We start from the raw sequence: 23,411 nt of genomic DNA on the forward strand, positions 1-23,411 counted from the left end.
ACATAAACCAAATTGACGAGCATCAACTTCGGAGTTCATTTTAGTTAATGTATATTTTAGCAATGTTTTTGGTTTTATTTAAGTCAAACCAGTTAAGAGACTGAGGAGTTGGCTTTCCGTGTAACCATTTGATTTTCAACATTATTGGAATCACTGTCACCCTTTCACCATTTTCAACTGACGATAAACGCTTAAGTAATAGACAGATATACAGGAGCAATTTAGATTCAAATTTGAACCAAAGATAAACGGCCAACGAGAAATTACACAAGTTCACGTCAGTCTCAATTAAACTCCAAAGCGAGAACACCACCTTATCGTTGACCGCGGACTCATTGAACTCCGCCAGAGTTTCGTGTGTCTGAGCCCTTAAGGATAAAACATAATCAACGTCGGAAAACCCACAACGCACAATCACAGCGTGTCGAGTTCCGAGTGGGCAGAGTCGTTCGACCTTCAGGCCCGGATCAGTCCAGGACACAACAACCTCACAATCGAAAAACTCTAAAGTCTATCTCGTTACAATCTCTCCATTCTCTACCTCGTGTCACGTCTTTTTCGACCACTTTTTATCGCCACAAAGCTCCGCGGCAAGAGTGACGGCGCGCCCACCGCCACCGAAGGCACAGGCATGAGCGGTGACCTTCCACCACCGGGGAGGCGGCAGTGTATCAGGTGACGGAATAAGGGTCGGACGTTTCGCGTGCAGCGGTAAAAATTCTCGGGGTTCGTCGGACGTGCTTTCTCCGCATCCGAACCGACCTGCTCTATTCTCTAATACATTATGCATCGGGAGCTTCTTGGACAACTGTCAGTTAAACGTGGCGATATTCATTCGAGGGTCGTAGAGCCCGCATCTCAATGCGACCGCAACGTTGAATAGAGAATTCGACGCGAACTTGTCCAAGTTAAATTAAAGTGTGTGTGGGGCGTTAAGAAAACAAAGGGGACGATCGTAGGTATTCGTTTCTAAGCAGGGTGCCTAGCTAGGAAGGGTCTGTGTTTAAAGTTGAGTTGTCTGGAGTGATTTCTGAATTTTAATGGATTGCGTTGCCGAGTTGATTGCTCTGTGACTGTCGAAGGAAAAAGGTAATTTGTTTTCTAACTTGGATGCATTTAAAAACCTATTATTTTTTACAATCAACTGCTCCCGACGGAGTGTTGTATGGGATGATACCTCAGAAACTGTAAAAAATATCAACGAAACGTATTGATTCACGGATGGAAAAATGTGATGACACTATATTCCGGGATATCATCCGTTCGCTCTTTGAACTCCGACTGGAATCCTGCAGACGTTTCGCCAAAATCTCACTTGGCATCTTCAATGCTCGCGCTCCGAAAACATGCAGTGTTCGAAGTGTTTTCGGAGCGCGAGCATTGAAGATGCCAAGTGAGATTTTGGCGAAACGTCTGCAGGATTCCAGTCGGAGTTCAACGAGTGAACGGATGATATCCCGGAATATAGTGTCATATATGTATATAATATATATATATATATATATATATATATATATATATATATATATATATATATATATATATATATATATATATATATATATATATATATATATATATATATATATATATATGTGTGTGTGTGTGTGTGTGTTTTTGTAGGCAAATAGCAACAGTCTTATTTTAAATGTAATTCCTTATATATTAAGGCACAACAACCTTAAACGATAAACATTAAAAATTTGAATTGTAAAAATATTTAAATGCTGTTTTTTTTTAAACGGAGAAACAAAACACTATTCTTGTAATTTTATCATGTTTGGCATTAAAAAAACATATCCTATTTCAAAAAGTTATAGATTTCGAAATATTGGTACTAAAACTTTTTTGCATTGTAAAAATGCCAAACTACTAATAAAAACATTTAGATATTTTGTAAAGCATATTTTTGGTTGAAAACCTACAAGAAACAATGATGATAAATGATCCAATGAAAAATTGAAAAATGTTTGAACTGTTACAAATCATATACTACTATAAGAAAATCAACCCCAAATATATATGTACATAACAACAGCTTCCAGTTGCAGAAATCGATACATATATTTTTATCGAGAAAAAAATCATTTTTCCAAAACGGTATATACGATCTAAAAAATTCTTGAACCAAATGACGCGCAAGATCCGGACCAAAAACCTTTATTCTTGATGATTTTTAAAAACGCACAGTTTGAATCGGTAATTTGCAAAAAACTGAAAATTGAGCTCCCTTTACGTCGGTAATTGACCATAACTAGAAGCCTGTGATTCCGTTTCAATTTCTTTCATATTTCTATATAGCCCATATGGACAGCTAAAACTTTTGTATTTAAGGTTTTCACATATGGTGAAAGTCCGTACGCACATCTAAACAGTAGAAATTGAGCGTAGTGAAATGTCACCAAATATATTTTTTTAAAATTTAAAAAATTTTCTTTGCTTTTTTGTCTTTCAGGAAAACAAGAGTTTCTCAAAAACTATTATTCAACTGATCAGCAAAATTTTAGAGCCAGAAAATGCGGGAGATCTGGAGCTATGACTTTTATTTTAGACATTTTTTTGATTATATACAGGGTTTTTCAATTGTGGGCAAAAATCTAAAAGAAAGTGAAAATTGTACTTTTTGGGAATAAATTATTAACCGCAAATAAAAATTCGAAAAAAATGTGGCCGATCCGTTCAAACAGTGTTATAGGCTGCATTTTTCGAAAACTATTTACTCTAATGAAAAATTTCACATACGAGGAAACGTGGGAGATCCAGGGCTAAAACCTCTATTTTCGGCATTTTTTTTTTCAAATTTAAAGTTTAAAAGTTATTTTCCGAGAGGATTTTAACCAATTTTTTTTGCAATTTATCTTACTTTCTAAGCACGTCCGAATCTATGCTTATATTAACATTTTTTGAGTTTTCTGGGTAAGCGTAAAGCCGCATTGAATGCTAAACCCGATACAACCCCACAGGCGACACCAAATTTTCTGCCTCTTCATCTTGATCGTAAATAAATATATAATAATAAATAATGAAAAAAAAGCACAAAATACAAGGAAACTAATTACTCGCACATGTACTCTAAAGAAGCTAATTTATTGTTTATTATAAGCTCTGCGCATGAATCAAAAAACAGTCAACAATCTTGCGAAGATTGATATCACATATTTCTGAAACAATATTGAAGTTACCACACATAAACAAAATCGACGACTGATATAAAACATTTTCCTAGGTGTAAGGAGATGAAATGTAGTGACAAATCTGGGGACGTAAAATTTTATTCTCCTTAAAAGCCACTCATGGTACGGTGAACGTACAATACAAAAGCCCATACAGAAATTTTAAATGAATTAATGTCCCTCATAACCTCCTGGGATCCTCTGTGAGGATATATATTATCTAATACTAATTGCTCAATATGTGGTATAAAACAAAGTCTGGAATTAAAGACAAGTCCCTAATGGGAAAATAGGAATAACTTTGGCAATTTTCCACAACTCAGGAAATGCACACACATGCACTGAAAAATCTACCAAACGCATCTACTATGGCTTGGGATTCCTTAAAAGCCTGGGATTCTTGAGCTATTTCGATTGAATATATAACCAACATTTTTACAGATTACCTCGAATATTCAATTCGATATTACTTAAGTACTCCCTATATGTTTTCTCCGCTTGAGTTTCAATTTGACGCTTAAGTATTTTAAATCTAGATAGCAACAAAAGGCTGTAAGAACGAACAAATTTTTGTCTTACTCAAAGATTTTTAAAGTAATATCTCTAATCATCGACGTCTTTTGACTTTAAGTAGATCGCACGATTGAAAAAAGTTATTAAGAGTATCATAAAAACAATTCAAGGACTCATCCGTGTCAGAAACATCACAAACAGGTGACCAATCCACTCTCAACAGCTTACATTACATTCGTTAGAGGAAAATTTGCTTTTCTAAAGTTAAAATCTTCCATGGAGTTAGAACACATGCCAATCTGTACGCTAATCAACAGTAAGGGCTGAAGTGGTACAGGTGTAACTCGTCTCTTTCAACAGAGCAAGGAGTGCTCGAAAGGACAAGATCCAGCAAACGCCTTATGGTATTGCACACATTGTTATATTGTTTAGGTCCTGTTGCTTCTGAAAAATAAATTGTTAAAGTAAATTGAAGGTCATTAGATGCATTCAAAAAGAAGCTGAGAACGTTGAAGTCGCCGAGAATTATGTTATTTTTACTGATATCAATAAACACCGAAAAGCACTAAAAGAACTACTCAAAATCATTATCCGGTACTGATGGTGATATGTGCAAAACAAAAATATTGAACTGAAAAGATCGACCCACAGCAACCTTGCAACCGACAAAATCAACATTGCATGTTATATATTCAAAGGATTTACGAATTTGAACTTTTAACATTTCTAACGATTATCATCCTTTGACTCACGAAATCATTACTTTATATTTTGCGATACACATATTGCGTTATATTTCGGCAGGCGCGTTTATCCTTGAGTAGCTATATAAATTTATGTCACAGCAGCTCCGAATGATCGTTCCCATGACGACGTTTGTCATGGAAAATGCGTTGGAAGACGTATCGTATTGTATATCGATGTAACGTAGACCCTGCGATAATTTGACAGTATAAGCATAGTCATAGCTCGTACAAGTGCTCCATCTACATTAATGATTCGGGATATGTTAACTTTAATTATAAATAATACCATATTTATTTTGATCTCTGCGATGGTCAGCTGTTAGCATATAATAAAAAATATAATGCTTTTGGGATTTCAATCAGGCTACCAATTTTACCTTGCTGCTGTAATTAGAAGCTTAACTAAAACACAAAAAGTATGTGGGGTGGCGCAATAGTGCGACAAAGTACCTACAATATTTTCTGTACTTAGCAAAATTTCGAAAAAATATTTTAACGAGTGTTGCATGAAATCTAAAGATCCACGTTAGAAATACTTTTCGATTCTACAAGGTGTTTCGTACAAGAGGGGCAATACTTTTTTTTTAATGTAACCCTACTTGCACTCCAAATACATGACAAAGTAATTCTTTTTCAATTTGAATGCGTTGTTGCCAAGTTGGGAAAAATAGAGAACACTTAAAAAAAGATGCTATATTCTTCTCTATGTCCCCATGGTAAAGTGTACGGGATCTTACCATATCAAAAATGGATCATAAAATAGTCAAATGTAAATGCAAACCTTCAAAACTTATTTAAATATTAAATTCAACAAAATTATAAAAATGGTGTTTTTTATTGGAAAAACTCATATCATACATTTTTTTAGATCTTTTTTATCCAATTTTAAGACTACTTTTTGATCAGCTGGTATTAATTTATTTTTAAAATAATACAGAAGACTAAACTTGCTCCCCTCCTATAAGCAATTTAACTCCAAATATATAACAACTACTCCTAAAAATATCATTGTAATTTGAAACTTGAACCTTTTACTCCCTACTTGCCTCACATGAAACACCCCGAATGTGTATACGAAGTAAAATATGACGAGTTATTTTATACTTCCGCGTCCCTAGATATATTCCGTACATCTGAAATTTAATTAAATCATTAGATGAGGAGGATTTATCCAGAATGTGAAATTAATAAAATCAGTCCGTTTTAACGGAATATTTCGATTTAATTAAGAGTTGCTTGCGTTACAGTTTCAGAGAATTCAGGTTAATTACCGCGAAAGCAATTGAGTAAAGGAAGGAAATGTAGAATTATATTGACTTGCTTATTGAGCTGGTTCAGAAGCAGTGATAATATTTTTAGGAAATTAAAAAGGTTTTGACAAAAACTTTTATATGTAATATGCTCCTATAAGTTGGTGTGGTGTCGGTAATGTCAAGAATAACGGAAAACTTTCCGAAATTTGATATTGCGGAAATAAACAATATTTGCAACCGTTTATTTTCATATGTTATTTAGTCAATAAATATTGAGTGTTTGATAGTAGTCTGCCAGTTAACTTCTTGGCATTAATTATACAATGTAGATGCAATACACTCTAAATTATATAATTCACTGTGTATTGCAATTATGTAATTCATAGTGTAGAAACTAAAATGAAAAGATTTTATTTGTCAGATACATCAAATTTGTAAGTAGAAATTCAAGAATATAATAATTTAGTTAGGAAAATGCCTAAAACCGAAGCAAACCCTATTTCGATAATAAAAATCAAATAATCAATCAAACAGTAAAGAAACAAACTAAAAAAATTCAACTTTTTATAGAATTTAGCACGAAACTGGTCAAAGATATATCAAAAAATCTTTGATATTTTAAAATACTTTAATATTTAAATTGCCGATATAACTTACTTTTGTACTTAGTACCTTGCTGATAATACACCCAGAATGAGCTGCCTCGAAAATAAAATGTATGTTATAGAAATCTTTTCACATATAAGTAAATGAAATATATCAAATGCACATCGATAATCGAGTTGGTACATTAATGACTTACGTAAATAGCTTCGTTTTACCAGGAGTGTGTGTTGTTTGATACACCCAAAAAGTGTTTATCGGACGAAGACAAAACCCTTTTAAATAACCATATATTAGCAACGATATAAATAAAAAAAAATAAAAAAATAAAATCTGAAAAATATAGACATAGCTATAATTGGCCTAAATTGTTCCTTACTAAGTCTAATTATTGACAAACCTTATTGTGGCTATTTTTCAATTGTCATTCCAGTACCTATTCATTATTTTTTATGACTGTATTGCCGGCGCGGCTTACCAGTTTTGCTAACTAGATTTTACTAATATTCAATGAACTCAATGGACATGCACATAATTGAATCGACACACATTTTGCACTCAAATTCATCAACGATGTTTACGCTTAATTGAACTGTTTTGAATTAAAATATAAAGATTTCCACCAGCTGTAATAACCTAAAATTAAGTCCTACGTTTTTGTTTAAACATTGTGTCATACGACAACTCTTTTTTTTTTAGTGAAATTAACGCCGCAACAGCCCTATATTTGTTTCTTTGTAATTAATATTTTAATGCACATAATAATACCTTCCGAAAAATATACAACAATATTTTAAAGTAAATAAAAACTTATTGTAAGTGCATTTGAATTACTTTTATTTTATAAAATTCTGGACGTGCATAATAGTCTTCGAGGACCAAAATTTCAAAACATTTGAGGAACTTACTAATAAATATTTTATTATGCATAGGTCAAAGATTTACTTTACTTCACGTCGCTCTACATACACGTATTATTTTTGTCCGACTAAACCCTCTAGCATCATTTGCTTTACGTACATAAATAATTGAAGCTTCTCCTTCAAAGAAAACCGGCAGTCATGCACATTTACAAATCTTTATCCGACCCATTTGCATAAAAGATTACAACGAGACTAACCCTGCAGCGATGAAAAAATGATGCGGTCCCGAGGACTTATATTTTATGCGATATGGTCAGTAGACAAATAATTGTGCAATTTGGCAAAATGTAGCAGTTTCGTTTAAAAGGCCAGCTAATTAAGTAGACTACTTGTTGTATATTACTTGGCGGAACTTTCCAGGCGCTAATGCCGCTGGAAAGTTTAATAATGTTCCTAATACCTCTACTGCTACCGTTGGGACCATACAGGGTAGTCCAAGTTTTAATAGTAAAACTTTGTCAGATGCATACGCTTTAAATCTGCTCAAATGTGGTTATGTTGAATGCGGCTGCAGAGTTATTCGCAATTTTCAAGGTATTGGGGTTCGTCTAAAGGGAAATTTTACGTAAGAATGGCAATGGCAATGATATTAAGATAAACTAGCTAACGTTTGGAAGGTTGGAAAGTTCTGGTGAAGTGTATTTTCCGCCCCTCAAAAAAAATACAAAAGCAGGTACAGAGTAAAATACGAGCCAATTTCAGTCAAGCTCTGAAGAAGCCAACAGGATGATTGGCGAAACGTTAGCAAGTTCGACTCAAAAAAAAAAAACCGACGCAAAGTATTACAGTAGCCTGTAAAAGTTTCTTTGAGAAATATTAACACAATTTAACCAACTCACACACATAATTTCTAATATTCAAACATTAGCAAAATATTCTGGACCATGCAACAAATTACATAGTTCCAATAAATAAGAATTTTCTTCGGACAACAATTGTATGTGTTACACATTCCTTTAAAGGGGTCATAAAATCAATATCAATGAAACTTATTATTAACACAACATATATTTTTAAACAGACAATTTATTTAGGCCAAGATAAATTTCTGCTCATTTTAACTCCACGGTCTTATTTTAACGTTAGTATTTTATGATTATCTAGATTCAATTGTAATCTCTTTCGATACGAAAATGAACCCAATTTTCCCCGATTTATCAGTACGCAATTTTTTGCAATTTCGCAGGGCCTCTTACAATTCAACAAAATATATCCTTGACCCTATTAAAGATTTTGCTAATAATTCTTTCGATTAAACAATTATTTAGTATTTTTGAGATATATTGTTTGCTGTCATAAGAAAATGTTAATTCAATTAAACAATTCGTATTTCCTAACTTCTGATAAAATAATATTATTGGGATGAACGGCTTTTGGCGTAATATTGATTTTCTAACATAAACCAATAAAAAAAACACTTTTTACAAAACTTCTGAATTCCTGCTGCGTCGGCTTTTGCTGAGTCAAACTTGCTGACCTTTCAACAATCATCCTGTTGTCCTCTGTAGAGCTTGACTGAAACTGGCTTCCATCTTACTCTGTACTTGCTTATATGTTGTTTCAGGGGGGCGGAACTAAATGAGGGCATAAACACCGTTTCAGATGACTGGTTCCCATATTGATGTCAGATAAAGACCTGAGTCGCGGTTAAGATTGTTAGGTTGTTTATAGATTTCTATAAACTTTCAGATTTTTCGTTGTTAGAAGAACTGATTACATGCAAGAATTTTATTTTTATCGAATAAAATTTTATGTCCGGTTTCGTGATTGTGTTCGGCAACTGCTTAGTTTTAAGGCTCTTTCATGTTCTTTCAGCCTAGTTAATATTTTTCGTCCGGTCTCTCCAATGTATTCTTCGCCGCATATGCATGGAATGCTGTAAACTCCTGGCATCTCAAATGGAATTTTGTCTTTGACGGACCGAAGTTGTTGAGAGATTTTTGGACAAGTGGTAAATCTGGTTTTGACGTTATATTTCTTTAGAACTTTTGATATGTGGCCAGTGGTGTTTTGAACGTAAGGAAGGACCACAGTGGCAAGTGTAGGATTGCTTTCGGGCTCATTGTTATTGGAAGGTTGGGGTGAAGTGTATTTTTTGATGGAACGCTTAATATCTTTAATGTGGAAATTATTAGACAGGAGAGCAGGGGTAAGGTGTTCTAATTATAAGTTCAGTGACTCCGGCTGAGATAGTTTTACGGTTCTCTAAACAAGAAAGTTGATAATTTTTGGGCCGGATGACCATGCATTAATCTATCAGGCTGTGTGCGTAGGTTTCTGTAAACACAATGACCTAGGAATGTAAAGTTATTATAAGTTTCCAACTCAATTGTAAAACGTATGTTAGGGTATATAGAGTTTAAATGTCTAAGAAAATCTACTAGGGTTTCTTGACCATGAGGACTTATAGCAAAAGTATCATCGATGTAGCGTTTCCATAATTTTGGTTTTAGATGAAAGGTACCGAGAGCTTTCTTCTCAAAGGCTTCCATAAATATATTCGAGATGACTGGTGATAGTGGAATACCCATAGCTGTTCCCGACGTTTGTTCAAAAACTTGGACGTTATAAGAAAAATATGTTCCAGGCAAGCATTTTTCAATTAAGGTGAGAATTTTTGGTTCCAGATTCTCGGATTTTAATATTTCTGGAATGATGCTGAGAGTTTCAGGAATATGGACTGTGGTAAAGAGGGATTCTAGGTCGAAACTAACTAGAATATCTTGTGTATCTAATGTAATACTTTTTAATTGTTCAATAAAGTGAGAGGAATTAAGAACGAAACTATCAGTTTTCCATGTAGGAGATTATAATAAGGAAGCTAGATATCTTGTTAGAGAATATATTGCAGAATCAATGGTGCTGACAATAGGTCGAAGGAGTAACCTGGTTTGTGAATCTTTGGGAGTCTATGAGACTCCGTAAAAAAATCACCCGCCATGACTCTAAAATTCCTCGTCTCTACGGAGTCCCAAAGATTCACAAACCAGGATTACCACTTCGACCTAATGTCAGCAACATTGGTTCTCCAACAGATTCTCTAGCAAAATATCTAGCTTCCTTATTAAAACCCCTTAGACGGAAAACTGATAGTTTAGTACTTAATTCCTTTCACTTCATTGAACAATTAAAAAGTATTACGTTAGGTACCCAAGTACTTACACTAGTTACTTTCGACACCCTCTTTATCAAAGTTCTTATTCCTGAAACTCTCATCAGTTCAGATATATTAAAATCCGAGAATCTGGAACCAAACCTTTTCACTTTAATCGAAAAATGCTTTTCTGGAATATATTTTTCTGATAACGGTCAAATTTCGGGAACGTCGGGAACAGCTATCACCAGTCATGGCGAATACATTTATGGAAGCCTTTAGCCTTTGAGAACAAAGTTCTCGCGGCCTTTCATCTAAAACCAAAATTATGGAAACACTACGTCGATGATACTTTTATTATTTGACCCCATGGTCAAGAAACCCTAGTAGATTTTCTTAGACATTCAAACTCTATACACCCTAACATACGTTTTACCATTGAGTTGGAAATAATAATAACCTTCCATTTTTAGATATTCTTATCAATTCAAAATCAGTCGTAACATTGAGTCATTGTGTTTACAGAAAACCTAGGCACACAGACCGATTCCTTAAAGCATGGTCACATCACCATCCGGCCCAAAATTCATCGGTTATCAACTATCTTGTTTACAGAGCCGTAAAATTATCTCAGTTCGAGTCACTGAACCCTTACCTCTGCTCTTCTGTCTAATAATCTCCACATAAAAGATATTAAGCGTTCCATCAAAAAAATACACTTCACCACAACTTTCCAATAGCAATGAGGCCGAAATCAATCTAAAGAAATATAGCGTCAAAACCAGATTGACCACTTGTCCAAAAATCTCTCAACATCTTCGGTCCCTCAAAGACAAAATTCCATTTGAGATGCCAGGAGTTTACAGCATTCCATGCATATGCGGCAAAGGATACATTGGAGAGACTGGACGAAAAATATCATCTAGGCTCAAAGAACACGAAAGAGCCTTACGACTAAGATAAATAAACTCATCAGCTGTTGCCGAACAAAATCACGAAACCAGACATAAAATTTTATTCGATAAAACTAAAATTCTTGCATGTAATCAATTCTTCTAACAACGAAAAATCCTAGAGTCTATAGAAATCTATAAAAAACCTAACAATCTCAACCGCGACTCAGGTCTTTATCTGTCACCAGTATGGGAATCACTCATCCGAGACTGTGTTTATGTCCCTTATTTAGCTCCGCCCCCTCAAACAATATATAATCCGGTACAGAGTAAAATGCGAGCCAGTTTCAATCAAGCTCTACAGAAGCCAATAGGATGATTGTCGAAAGGTCAGCAAGTTCGACTCAGCAAAAGCCGACGCAAGAGGAATAATAGACCTGTGTAAATTTCTTTGAAAAAAAATTTTTTTTTTAGTCAAAGCACTAAATTTATGTTGTTCCATTTAAGTTGCTGCCAATTTTGGGAAGCGAAATGCAATGACATTAAAATTAGTCAATGAAAATTGCTGTTTCTAGTTGTTTCATATTTGTGCAATGCAAAGGTTGTTCCAACTTTAAATAAATAAAACAAGCATGTTTTTCAGAGCTGATCTCTGATTTTTATTTCAAGTAAAGTTAAGCATGTCTAACTAACCAAAACTGAATATTCTTCTAAATGAATATGTTCCCAAACAACAACAGAATTGCAGTTGGTTGAAAGTAATAATTAGATATAATTTGCTATACGTTAATATAAATCCATCTAAACTCTCTTAATCTTGTTCCCCTCTGGCACATATTGTTACTCATTAGTCGATAGCATTGTATTTAATATAAAGCGTACCGGAAACGTTGATGGCAAGATTTAAGAGCCGATTTTAATAGAGAAATTTATATTAATGAAGTTCATATTCAATTTTTTCGAAAACTCAAAATTACGGAGTTATGCAAGGTGTCGAAAATTTTGTTGATGAATTTTGTTCGCAGTTTGCTTTAAATTTTTAACTTATTATTATTATTATATTATCATATATTATGAGTATTACTATTTAGTATTTTTTGATCAAATTTTACTGAATGCCATAGGGCCTTAGCTGTTCATGTCCTTGAGAAAATGTCCTTAGAATTTTTGTTTGTTTCCTACGAATTTTTAAGGCTCACAACAACACCAACACAACAAAGACCAATAAAAACGCTTTAAAACACCAAGAAAATATCCAAGGATATTTTTAACTTTTGTTAATAATGGTCAATAGGTTTTTGTGTAACCAAGCTGTTCAGAACACTGTCAAAATTTATTGATAAAATTGTTTCTAGAACCGTCATGTATATCCAAAGCATGCTGTTACAATTGTTAAACATAAACAAAAATCCATGCGATTTTCTTGAAAACGATTCATTTTATTGTGGTATAGAGTATATTTTCAAGTTTTTTTTAATGATATTTAATTGTGACCTTTTAAAATTTGTAAGAAATTTTAAACTAAAAAAAATTTGGAGATAGTTTCCTAATGTCGTGGCCACCTCAGACCCTTGAACATTAAGGATTTTAGGTCAAGTAAAGTAATTTCTACTCAAGAATCACAATAATATTGGCACTCAATTTTCGTAAAAAAAATTAATGCCGCAAATTAATTTTCACATTAACGGCGACCTTTGGCAAACGAGGGTTTAATTTAATTTCGTTCCCGTAAAATTTGAATTAGGTAGACGCAAAAATTTGAAATGAAGTCAAACAAATTTATGCGCTAAACAAGCCGCTTTGATGAATTATCTACTAAATTTTCGCAGTGAAATAAAGCATTCCCGCGAGAAATTAATAAATGTTGGCAATTGACATTCGATATTTTAAATTTGTATTTTAAATACGCATTTAGTTTTGTGAAATTTTAGATGCGACCCGACAATGATTTTCCTTCCTTTTAATTAACTAATTTAAAATATAAACGTAATAAAATCGATTTTTTGTGTCATAGGAAAAATTATTTCCGTTGCCCATAACTACTTGAAATTTTTCAATTATGAGGTCTCTCCCAAGTGATAGAATAATATTCAAGCAACTGCAAATACAACAGTATTTACTGTCGTCGGCACCGCCAGGTGGAATTACTACCGTGCATTTTACTAATTTTATTTTTAGTAATAGCGAATTACATAATATTATTTTTCCTATTTCTGTTTTGTCGAACGTCGTGTAAAGAGGTTATTTATTTTAATATTATAATATTTAGGTTTTTAGATGATACTACACTGACTGTTACATTGACCTTTCACCAAGAACTCCTTTGGAGCATTTTGTGAATCGCATAGAACTCAGACTGACCAGAGAACAATTTGCAAAACTTTTAACAGTTTAGTTGTGTGGCGCCAGCCAATTCTAACACTTTTCCCTGGGGTTATAATTGTTAAATATTTACAAATGGATAAAACTTTCTTTTGTTAGAATCATTGTGTCTGTATTTTTTAGATGCATTGTATCTTTTTCCTAGTGGCAAACAGAATTTACAGGTGTCCTGCTTTGTTAGATTTCTTTCATACAATAAAGATTTTCGTCAAAAGCACAGTTTTGCATTAATTTCTGATGAAATACATATCCAAATACCATAGCCATTTTAAAATTATTTTATCTCAAACAATAAATATAACATAGCTGGTATTTTCATCTAGGTGTTAAGCTATCATAATTGCTATTAATTCGTTAGAATATCATTAGACCAATTGTAATTATAATCCCAATGCCAACTTTATGGAGGGTTGTGCATTCCTACAATCACAGCTATCGCACTAGTGAGATAATCGTATTAGTTTAAATTTGGTTCTTCCCATATTACAGCTGACACTATATTGTATTCTTTTCATTGAAGTCACATAATTATTAAATCAAACACTTACAGATTAAGTATTAATATTAAGTACCCGAAATCAATTGATGTTAACAACATTTCTTTAAGTTCCATTTATTATTGACTCGTCTGAATGCTACCTATAAGCAAAGACTATTGTTGAACCCACAAAAAGTATATCTTTTTGGCAACCACAAAAAATGGTTGGGAAAGCTTTCAATAAAGCTGGTCTTCGCCGCATCCACTAGTCTGCGCTTGGTAAATGAAACAGCGCGTTCAACTTGAGATATTACTTTTCAAATTGATATATTATACTAATATATCTCATCTTTATAGAACCCTGGATCGTGCTTCCGACTTATATAAACATTGGCGTTGGTAATATATGAAAAGTTTGCGGGTATATAGCGCATTTACTCGAGGTTGCGTAACATATTACCGACGGTCTTTTTAAAGTAAAAATGATACGGAAAAATACGAATTTCCTTGAAAGCCATTCCTCGTTGTTGGATTACAGCGGAATGTGGATTTGTTGCATCCAATTAAATAGACCGTACGACACTCATATTATACAGTGTGTCATTTTGAATATATGCATCGAATCTTAGAAACGGTGATAGCTTCATAAATTCTTTGCTTGTATTCTTTTTTTCAAAATTACTTTTTTTGAAACCATTTGTATGTATCAGATTTCTCTGTTTTGGGTGTTGTAAAAAATCCGCAACGAGATTATGTATATAAAATTATTTTCAATTGCTAAACAAAATAGGCTATACGTCGTTGTATTGTTGCATTCCGTCAAAGCGGGATTTTGGTGACACACCCTTCGCAAATTACCTATTGTGTCTTGGCTACTCTGCATCTAGTGAATTGTTTTTTCCCATCCCGTTCACACTGAGCTGTTTTGAGACAGCCTCTATATATTGAGCTATTTATAGCCAGCTCCACTCTCGCCCGATAGCTCATGCTGTGACCAATTTACTCTACTCCAAAATCTGTTATAGTGCCTAGTTTGTTGTTAACTTGAAATGCCGGGGAAACCCGGTAATACTGCGTCCGATAGTTTTCGAAATAATTTTTGAAAAATTATAGCGTAATACGAGATGATAACCTCATATGTTGCATGCAGTCTTTGATAATAATAATAATAATGATAATAGTGATAATGATAATTTGTGATAATAAAAATACTAGTAAAAATAATAATCTCGATAATTATGATACCGTTTATTTCCCAACACTCATAACTTTTTTAAGGCTGTCCGCCAAATGGCAGGTTGGTCCGAACATCATTGCAACAAAAAGTGGCTTTATATCTTATATGTTGCCTCTGCACCAATGAGTTAGTTAATTTATTATTATAGGCAAACCTTCTCCTTAGATTCTTGAAGTATCAAACCTAACTAAATTTTTGCATAAAATTATAGGTTTGGGATAAATAATAAAAAGATATATATATGGACACCCATTATATATATATATATATATATATATATATATATATATATATATATATATATATATATATATATATATATATATATATATATATATATATATATATATATATATATATAATATATAATGGGTGTCCATTTTATCGTCAACAAAATCGTCCATCAGAGCAGTTAATTCGATTAAACATGGAACGTTTTCGTACCACGTTTGCTCTTATTGAAAACTCGCATCCCCAGAGACGACGTACATTGCGTACAGAAGAAGCTATTGCTGCTGTAGAGCGTAGAGCACAGGAATTGGATCTGTGTCCATCCACTTTATGGAAGATGTTGCGGAAGGATCTTGTATTATGTGCTTACAAAATCCAACTCGTGCAAGAATTGAAGCCAAACGATCATCAAGTAAGGTGTAGATTCATCGAATGGGCCCAAAACGAGATTGTTGTTGTTCCCGATTTTCATAATCGAATTTTGTTTAGCGATGAAGCGCACTTCTGGTTGAATGGCTACGTCAACAAACAAAACTGCCGCAATTTGTAGCGAAGTGTATGTCGAAACACCGTTACATCCAGAAAAACTGACTGTTTGGTGCGCTTTATGGGCTAGTGGAATCATTGGTCCGTACTTCTTCAAAAACGATGATGGCCAGAACGTTACAGTCAATGGTGATCGGTATAGAGCTATGATTACTAACTCTTTCATTCCTGAATTGAATAACCATGATGTGAAGGAGATGTGGTTTCAACAAGACGGTGCAACATGTGACCGCCTAATTTCACGTTTTGGACCTGTGAATTGGCCTCCAAGATCTAGTGATTTAACACCGCTAGACTACTTTCTGTGGGGCTATGTAAAGTCAGTGGTCTATGCGGATAAACCACAAACGCTTGACCATTTAGAAGACAACATTCGCCGTGTTGGAAAAAATCATCGAAAATTGGACGTTCAGATTGGACTACATCCGCGCCAGCGGTGGCGGTCATATGCCAGATATCATATTTAAAATGTAATGCCACAAGATTATCTTTCGGATAAATAAAATTCATGTCAATCGAATAATCCATCGTTGTTTTATTGCAACTTAAAGTTCTATACATCCAAAAAAACACCCCTAATATATGTAATAAAATATTATACCTAAATCTTTAATTACACTACAACGAGAAAGTTTGATTTTATCAATACCATAATCAAATTCAATATGCCCTACGTGCAAAATCCATAACCAATTGATTTGGGCAACAATGTCGATTAAAGCGCATGACCAACGATAATTCAGAGAAATCAGCCGCTTCACAGGATATACACATTGCAGATAATTACTTCATAGGTTTTCGAAAAATTAAAGCGTTCGAGTGATCAATATGCATCTAAGCTTTGCCATTCAAAATATCAGGCCACAGTCTTTTCTTATCACTGACATCAAAACAACAAAAATATTGACGCTAACTGCTTTTTAAATTATTTATTTTGACTTTATCAGAACTAAAATCAATGAACCTGTTTCTCGAAAAACTACAGCTGTGTTATGACCGTATGAGCGCATCAGCAGAATTTACATTCATCATTTTTCACGTAGAGGGGGGGGGAGCTTTTGTTATTTATTGTTAACTCTAAAAATTTCTACATTATACATTATAAGAATACATCAATATATCAGAACATGTTTTGGGCACCCAAGTGTAATATAGAAAATAAAAATCATCCATCTGTAGCCGAGTAAACCAATATAAAGGAAGTAAAAACGCACCATTTTGAGCTGGGTTAAAATTTCAAAATTTATTTACTTTAATTACCCAAAGTTATCTGAAGCGTCGAGTCGATTTAGAAAGAAAACGGTACCCACCAAAAGAAAAAGAAGGGATTCTCTGAACTACTGAACATCAGCGCCAGTTTATTAAAATATTAAACACGTCCTCCATATTTCCAACAATAAATAAAATAATTGTTTTTTTCATTGCCTGTGAATGGCCTAAAAGCAAGACTACGAGAAGCAAAAAATAACTCAAATTCCATAATTTGGGGAGGTTATGTTTTTCCAAAACCTCTATTACTGTCGGATTTGTGACATATTTTGTCCATTGAAGCATCTGGATCATATCTAAACCTAGTATTCCAGATAACTTAAAATTCAGTAGACGAAATTGCAGTTGAAATACTTTAAATTTGCAGAGAATTTACCCGGAAAATGACAATAAGCTAACCAAATGGTGGCGCGGCGCAGACTTAAATGGATTAAAACAACTTATTTCCTTAAAATGCACCAACAATCCCAAAAGTTTCGGGTTTTGATTGAAAGGAAAATCCTGCTATAGAAAAACGCAGTTCTCGAGTCGGGAAGTTACAACCACACATGCAATGTTGGGAAATCAGCGATTTCTCTCTCCCGGTATACAATTTCCGTAATATTATTCACTAACGTGCCTGCCATAAAACTTGTAATAGGAAATGTAGCACATAATTTCACAGAGAATTTTATTGCCCTACGTATTTTCTTAATATATCGTTCGCCGCAACATTTAACGAGACTCGTGCTGCAGCCGCAAACCTGAACCGTGACTTTTAAATTGATATTTACACTGGCAGACGACTTTGTCCATATCTCAAACGTTCGTATACGAAATTATACATTCTAAAAGAATCTTTTGAGGATTCTAGACTTCGTTTCGTTCCCAAATAACCGTCGGCCTTTTTTACAAATACAAATACGCGGAAAGAAAAGATTTATCAACAGAGCAAAATAAATTTTATTACAAAAGTTTGTTTAAAATAAACTGTTGTTTTATTTATGATACGCAATGGGGATTACACCAATATAGCTGTTTTTTCATCCGAATAATATTGTTTTGTCAGATTGTTAAGTAAATTAAATAAGCATTTAGTAAAATCAGGTAAATAATTATTCGAGGGAACGAAATTGTGTTGCATAATTGAACAATCTTAATACAGACAAGTTGAGAAACACAAATTGTTAAATTTGATATACATTTTATTATAGCAACAAACAATAAATTTTCAAAAATATTAAATATTTGAAAATTTGATACGGTTCTAAAGGTCCCCGTCGGTTGGAATTGTTTTTGCAATTGGAGAAATGGTTCGGAGAAGCTCTACGAATTTAATATCTTAGCATCTAGTTTTCTATGGAGACTAAAACTAACAACTGGCGTTCTTAAACCTACTAATGAGGGCTGAACGAACCCCATAGATCTGCCGAACTCGAATACCTGAATACATCGATCAAGACAAATGGCTATAGCAAGAGAGGTCATGGGGCTCGAGATCATCAAGGTTATGGGAATCCGAACCGAGAATATCTTCCTTAGATTCTAAGGTGAGAGACAGGATGAAGGGACCCGACATCAAAACTTTCTTCAATCTCATGAAAAAAAATCCAGCCTACAAAAGATCTACAAAAGACAAGAGCCCATAAGTTGAAGGAGTGTTCCTGCGGTCGATGTTGGAACTACCAAAAGATCGATGGAAACGAGTATCAAGAAGCATAAAGCAATTGGGCTGGGACAAATTAAGAGGTCCGCAATGGGCGAACTAGCACTAAGCAACGAAGAACAGAGCCTTCCCTCTTGAGAGCTACAGATTGCTAGCACCAGTCAACGGCTATTAGAATTTACTGGTAAGCCATAGGTTTAACCTAATCAGGAATCCGATTCATCAACGGGTCACGAAAGTCCCTAACCAATTTGCTATTTGTCACAAAAGGGCTTCGAAAACCAAGAAACAAAAAAACACGATAATTAGAAATGGTCGTTACAAATAACGCTATAAAACAGTACTTGAGAAAAAAGGACCGCTTTGAACAATGGAATTTGTTTCATTTTTTATAATATTGTGCTGTTAGTAGTCGTATATCCTTTTTTTTATTTGTTTCTGGAAAGTCGAAGAAATTGGATTCATGTAAGTATAACACAAATAGACTTCAAGTTTCCCGAAACTTGATGCAGATCGATAAATCTCAGAATAGCTGCAAAGTCAATCAGTGTTTTTCCTTTTCCGTAATTTTTAAATCGCAGAAGTCAGACGAAGTAAAAAAGAGGGTGTATATGAAGGGATCACAGCTATATGACCGGAAATAACTAAACTAACAAATAAATAACTAAACTAACATTTGAATAAGTCCTCATACAAAAGTACGTAATTTATTTTGAATAAATAATACATTTGTTGCATCGTGCAAACTAATTGATAATATTGAAAGGTATTTATTTGATCCTATAAAATAGAATAGAGAAATAAATTTTAATCAAAGAGAAAAAATACAAGAACGTCTCTAATGTAACCAATCTCGTGGTTTCACTAATAAATTTGTAGATATAATATATTGCATGATTTTTGTAAAATTTGTGAGAAACATTTTAATCCAGGCAAATTTGTTTCTCAGCCGGTAACGTAAATTTTTTTCTATTGAAATTGCACGTTGCGGAGACAATCAATTTATCGTAAAATTCGCTAACGGTATCTACACAACTCCGAAAACGTCAAGTGTTTGTGAAACGTAGCGAATTGGAATTCCAACTTGTAATTAGTTTCAGCAAAGATAAATGCAACAAATTTAAAGTCTTTTGAGAATACGACTAGAACCGGAAGTTTTATTAAACCGTCGGACGTATTATAGTTTCAAATGCGGAGGCAAACGGTAATTAAGAAAGACTTATTTTCCATCGAAGTTTTTACACTTCTTACTTAAATTATTGAAATTAGCAATCTGTTTCAATGTTTATTTTTTTTTGCTTTTAAATATTACAGTCAATGATGCACGTTATTTTATGATAGATTTTAAGTATAAAGAAAATGTAAATCAACAAACATATGCACAACAAATATAGACATTCATCAAATAAATATTAGTCTAAATAGACAAACAAAAATTATGCAATATATTTAATTAACACATAGACGACAAACCAAAAAACACCAATTTAACAATCTCTATAGAAACACTAATTTTGATATTTTTCAGTAAGAAGCGGCATGAGCTTTTTTTTGTTATATTTTGTATATGAGTGGTCCATGTCATTATTTGGTAAAACCAAAAAATAAATAAGGACTAAAAGTTCATATTTTCACGAAATTATATATTTTGACATGACAATTGTTTCGACAATACCGTGCCTTTATCAAATGTCATCATTTTTTGGTCTATAGATACACCTAAATTTTCTTTCACTTGATACATTTTTAATTGATTTGTCCTCCACTCTTAGCAAAACACTGCTATCCACTGTAAAATTATTTGGTTCTACAACAGTGTAGGTGATAAACAAGAGCCTTGAGGTGTACCTTTATTGACAGAGCGGACGGTAGAGCGAATACCATCGATCTCCACCTGCTGAGTGCGTTCTCGTAGATACGAACGCACCCATTCAGATGCGGGACCTCTTATGCTCCATATGTTCTAGCTTTCTTAGGAGCAAGCCATGATTGAAGCTATCACATGCTCTACTAAAATCAAAAAATAGCCCGAAGAACAGTACTAGTTGATTTATTCATACGAAAGCCATTTTGGTTTTTTGAGGGTAACTGAAATTTTCCCAAATAATTATTTAAACGCGGGTTGTAACAAAATTCAAAAACTTTACCTAACTGACATTGTAAAGATAGTGGAATATAGTTTTTAGGATTGATTTTCTCACCCTTATGCTTATAAATTGGAATAATCTTAGAACATTTTAATGTCTTTGAGTAACGTACTTTAGACGTAACTCTGATTTATTAGGAAACTTAGTGGATCGCTCAATTGTTCTTACGCTTTTATCAGTTTGTTTCTTGATATGTTATCAATACCTAGTGATTTTTTTATATACTTTATTAATGATCAAAAAGACTTCGTTTGGCGTGGTGGGGAAAAGATAGAAAGGCCGCAGGTTTAATATTGCTTTTAAAGAAATTCTTTCATACTCGTCTAGCAATGTATTATGATTGTTTTAATGGGAGATTCACCGTCAGTTACTGCTTATTGTAGTGACGTAAAAAAACGAGGAAGATGCTTTATATCTTACGTGTTCTGAAATATTTAGGACTCACAAGACATAAGGATATTTATTATTTTTAAGTTTTTTAAGAGTTTAACATTAACGCATTGCTTCGAAAAGCAGTAAACAACATAAGATATCGATAATCAGTTGGTGAGATTTTACAAGGAAACTTTAACCAAACGAACCAGTAAACTGAGCTCTAAGAATTATTAAGAACAAAATAGCAAAAGCCTGTCTGTTAGGATATCCAAAATATCCAAAAAAGCTTAAATGTACCTGCTGGAATGCCGCCTGAATAACTCTTACTTCCAAGAAAAATATCATTTGTTCAGCCAGGAGGATGACTGCCGAAGGGATTATTGCACTGGAAGCTGCACTGATGATGCATAATCTGGAATGGCAACAATGAAAAACTGTAATATTTTCTATTCTACGTCAACAATCAATTAAATTTACCATAGAGAAAGAAGAAAATGGCCCCTTTCCTGTTCGACTTTGATGACGACTTCGAGATGAAGAGATATCCTTCAAAGCTTGTAGATAGAGTTCTGAAGGACGCAGCAACCAAACAAGGCGAGTAAGACCTGCAGAAAAAGATAACCAACCTACGTCCAACATCAAAGGTTAAGGCATTAAGAATAATTAAGATTAAACACTATTATTAATTAAACACTACCCTCAGCTTGAAAAATTGTCTAAGGAGCCACCTAGATAAGAAGACAAAATCTGCGTTCCAGAGGAACAGAAGAACTGTATATATGAGTTACTTTGGAGGCCAGCAACAAGTCATTTAGAAGTGCGGAGAAACGTGGTGGAGGTAGCCGGAAGCAAAAATCGTCGGAAGCACAGAATCCTAGGTGTTTTTGTAAGCCCTTTGGAAACTATAGACATGGTCGCCCCTACCTCGGTCACGCATAGTTAACTTAAGAATATTTTCTCTAACTGGTAATGATAAAGCTTATTTAGTATTCACGTGAAGAAGACTGAAGAAGTTGAAACATTAAGACAATGGAAGTTTAAAATATCCAAGTGGGATATCGTTGATAGTAACGTCCTGCGAAGACAATGCACACAAAAAGAAGAAGTCACCATGATTTAATGAGATAAAAGCGTGTTTATTTAACATTGCATTTCACTGGTATTGTTGGATTGCACTTCGTGCGGTTTAGTGCTATCAAAGACTTGAAATCCCAATTTCCGGTATGCATATCTTTTATATCTTTAACGCTTGTGGGGATGACTATGAGTGCGATAACCCTAGGACACATATACATACATATAAACAGTAAACCTTACGGGAAGAATCTCGGCTGTATATATTTCTTTTATTACCCCATAAACTTTATGGCGAAGGTGAGATTACCTTATAATGGATGCGATCAAGTCAAGTTTCTACTTATCTTTCTACTTACCGGTGAATTAAGAGTTCATGCCAGCGCCTACTGATACTTTTGATGAAACACTGAATTTTATATTTATATTTTTATATTATATATCTTGGTTATTTGTCTTATTAAATTAGTGAAGGACATTTTATTTTATAAATTACTTATAATGAGAACATGAGAATTGCGTAGCCAATATTAAAAGAGCAATTCGGATTGTACAAAAAATTATTGCTGTAACAATATTTGGCAAAAAAGGCACATAAACATTATGATAAACTATGTAAAATTTCTACATAAAGTTTTTAAATTCGCTGAACTTGAAGGTATTGTTAACGACTCTCACTCGATTTGATTCGTAAAGCGGAACTATATGAGGAAAGCAGGAACAGTCTATATACTCCAAAATTAACGCGACTTAACCTATATGTGGTAGGGTATTTGCTTAATGGTCATCCAATGCTGGGCTCGAAGAATATCCACAGGAACGATAACGA

General features: G+C 33.7%; 1 protein-coding gene across 3 annotated transcripts in view; it reads left to right on the top strand.

The window, feature by feature from the left end:
- Nucleotides 1-683: 683 nt before the first annotated feature.
- LOC132700815 (neurotrimin) overlaps nt 684-23,411 on the top strand; it is a 314,147-nt gene continuing 291,419 nt past the window's right edge. For all 3 annotated transcript variants that reach the window (XM_060668378.1, XM_060668368.1, XM_060668395.1), the window contains exon 1: nt 684-1,089. The gene's annotated coding sequence lies outside the window, so the exon portion shown is untranslated. The remainder of the gene's footprint in view (nt 1,090-23,411) is intronic.

This window comes from Cylas formicarius, unplaced genomic scaffold (assembly GCF_029955315.1).
Source record: "Cylas formicarius isolate icCylForm1 unplaced genomic scaffold, icCylForm1.1 PGA_scaffold_10__41_contigs__length_53128322, whole genome shotgun sequence".
In the NCBI taxonomy this organism is placed as follows: Eukaryota; Metazoa; Arthropoda; class Insecta; order Coleoptera; family Brentidae; genus Cylas; species Cylas formicarius.